Here is a 3,299-nt window from a genome sequence, read left to right as displayed (position 1 = left end):
CTCCTGTGGGATTAGCAAGACTCCAAAAAAAGCAAAGCGAGTTTAGAGAAAGCTGGCTCTGCTGCTCAGAGCAGCAGCTAGGCTAACTGACCCTACAGAGCACAAGGTAGAACAGGCATCTCAGCACAAAGATTTTATTGAGTTTGGAAGAAATGGCAATCTGCATGAAAGGTGTAATTTTTAAGCAAGCACTGAGTTTGGCAATGTTCAGCTTGAGGGAAGATGAGTTACCTGCCAGATAAAGTAAAGAGAAAGCAGCCAGAGATCGCACCAGCCTTCCTGGAGGCTGCTCATGGGATTGACAGCCCTGCTCTGACTTCTGGCAAAGCACAGGACAACAAGAAGCTGTTCTGCTTTGGCACAGTGCAGCCAAACCTTGAAACCAATCAGACATACAAAGATGGACTCAACAATGCAGAAACTGCCAATAACATAATGTTGAAACCCAGGCCATCTGAACTGGTGAAATGAATTGCAAACTCTGCTAGCTATGTAGGTGACTGATTCAAACGTGTGACGATCAAGCTGCACATGGATTCCAGTCGGCCAGCAGGTGCCACAGCGAGCAATGATGCACTTCTCATAGTTGGAGATGAAAGAGGGAGCAGGCCAAGCAGCTGCCAAAGACTCAGAGGTCTGAGATCTGCAGATTCAGCCAGAAACCCTGTGAAAACTTGAAAGGAAGCAGAGAAAAGAAGCCAAAGCCTGTCACTCTGAAAGGTGCCGTTGCTGACCAGAATGACAATTACAGACGTAACTTTGCTAGTACAGAAAACAACCAAGGTTGCTTTATTGGAACTCTGGAGACAAATATCTCCCAAATGAGAAATTTTATTTAGAGAGGCATTCTATATATGAAAAAGTAGAAGGACAGCCAACTGAAGATATTGGCCAACATCCATCCATCCACCCACTGTCCACATCTGTACAAGCAGCATAAACACTCTGGTGAGAGTGCAAAATGATGGCAGACAAAGTGAGAGTTTTGTGGATGAACTGCAGGGTGAATTTATATCAAAGGCAAAAAAGAAGAAGAGTTACAAAGGCTTGCCTGTATTCGCAGTGTCTCCACACATGAAGAGCCTTCCATGGACCAATGCAAACAGCAAAAGGCAGGCTCAGACAAACTATACTTCAACCTCGAGGCTGGCTATCAAACAGAAGAAAAGTAAAGAAAGCTGGAAGACAGATGGCCTGCACACAAAGAGCAGGATTTCCAACCTGAATCTCTGCTGCAGAAATATGCCAAGTGTGAGAAGCCATTGGGGAAGCATCGGTGTAAAACAAAGTACTTGGGACTGAAGGAGAGGAGAAGGAGGTCATCCCTGACAGGGGATGAGACCACAGATATCAAAAATACCAGAGATAAAGTCGTGGTACCAAGGAAGGTGAGGAAGCAAGCAGAGCCCGCTTTGCACTGTGACTCCTCATCCACCAAGCCCTACAAGCAGAGGCTGTATGAGGGGCTGCAGCAGGCTCCTCACTGCTGCCCCCCAGTCCGGTGCACTGCAGCTGGCCAGCCCCCCTCTGGATCCCACCTCCAGCTGGCCCATGCTGCCCAAGGCACACTAGCTCAACATTGACAAGAGCACGGGTGAGATCCTGCTGCTGTGGGCAGCGTGCCTGGGCTACGAGGAAGTGGTTCTGTACTGTCTGGAGAACAAGATCTGTGATGTAAACCACTGTGAGAATGCAGGTTATTGTGCCCTGCACGAGGCCTGTGCCAGAGGCTGGCTGAGTGTAGTGCAACCTCTCTAGTACAGGGCTGACATGAACCGCAGCACACAGGACAGAACCAGACCAATCCATGCTGTGGTAGAAAATGATCGCTTAGAAATTATCCACCTGTTATTGTCTTATGGTGCTGGCCCAGAGCTCACAACCTACTTGGGGAAGACCACTGTGAAGATGACCCACAGCGAGGTGGTGGAGATCTTCCTCACAGAGTATTTAACTGGCCTGCCTGGTCGAAACATTGAGGACCCTGGTTTGTACTGGGATTTGTAAGACAGCTCTGTGTATGATCTGAAAGACAAGTCAGGATTTGATGTCTGGGCAAATATCCCTGGCGTGGGTGAGGAAGGTGAAGATGGCTTTAGCAATGTGCTTGAATTTGAATTTTCAGATGAGCCTTTCTTGCCGTGTTACAACATTCAAGCGCGTCCCTCTCAGGCACCGCAAAACTGGCTCTTGCTCTCAGATGTGATGAAGAGGCTAAAAATGTCATCTCACATCTTCCACTGCAGCTTCCCCAGCCTGGAAATCATCAGTAGCACTGAGGCGGAGTTTTCAAACATACTTCTCTCAGCCGGTTGTTCTCTCGTGCCGCAGACCTTGAAGCATTTAACCCAGCAAGCAAAGAGCCGTTGGACTTGGTAGAGTTTACAAGCGAACTTCAGACTTTGCTGGGCTCCTCACTTCACGAGTTGCACCCACACAAGGACTCTCCCTTCAGCAGCCTTTGGTGAACCAACAGGCCGTTTAACGTGCAGCCCTATATACAGTTACTTCTTTATGCATATATGTTCAAATATAGTTGTTTCAGGTTGTTTCGGTAAAGAAAGGACACTACTAAACATGAAAATATCTTCATGTAAGAAATCTGAATTCCTGTTGGATGGATTTTGGATTTTTGTTATTTTTAACTTCAGTCAGTTTTCACAAAATTGTTACATGTTTCTTTAAATCCACACAGGCTCTGGGATAAGCTTTTTTCACTTGGTGATTTTGTTTTTGTTGGGGTTTATTTTTTTTGAATACAAAATGAAGACAGTTGCGCTGCGGTCTTTTCCAGCCTTAACAATTTGATGATTTTCCTTTGCATTCGCTTCAGCTTATTAGGAAATAAGCATTCCAAGTTCCCATGTCGATATAAGTAGGAATTAAAGGGCGGGGGGGCGGGGGGGAGAGTAGATGTGAATAAAGTGCCCGATGGTTTCTGCCGCCTTGTCCTGTCAGGGCCTAGACGCCGCTCTCCCAGCGGTCACAAGCGGCTAGGCCGCGTTTGTCGTATGTTGGTACGATGCCCCCTAGTGGTCACTGGGAAGATTTCCTAAAAGGGCGCGCAAGCGATCGCTTCTCTGCCCATTGCACTGACTCTGCTTCTCAGAGTTTGTTGGGCTTGCTCCTGCCAGCACAAGAGAGTAAAAAGATCTCGGCGGGTAAAGCAGAGAACTTCAATCTTATTGTATCTCGAGTTCTCGTCGTTAGAGAAAGCAGGGAAAGGGGGCTAACGGCGCCGTTTCCAGGAGCCTGCATGAACGGTGGCCTGCCAAACAAAATGAAGGAAGGCCGAAGTT

At 47.4% G+C, this 3,299-nt stretch overlaps 1 pseudogene; it reads left to right on the top strand.

The window, feature by feature from the left end:
* On the top strand, window positions 223–2,881 carry LOC110395589 (annotated as a pseudogene).

Source organism: Numida meleagris, chromosome 3, assembly GCF_002078875.1.
Source record: "Numida meleagris isolate 19003 breed g44 Domestic line chromosome 3, NumMel1.0, whole genome shotgun sequence".
In the NCBI taxonomy this organism is placed as follows: Eukaryota; Metazoa; Chordata; class Aves; order Galliformes; family Numididae; genus Numida; species Numida meleagris.
This window is presented reverse-complemented; position numbering and strand designations above follow the sequence as displayed.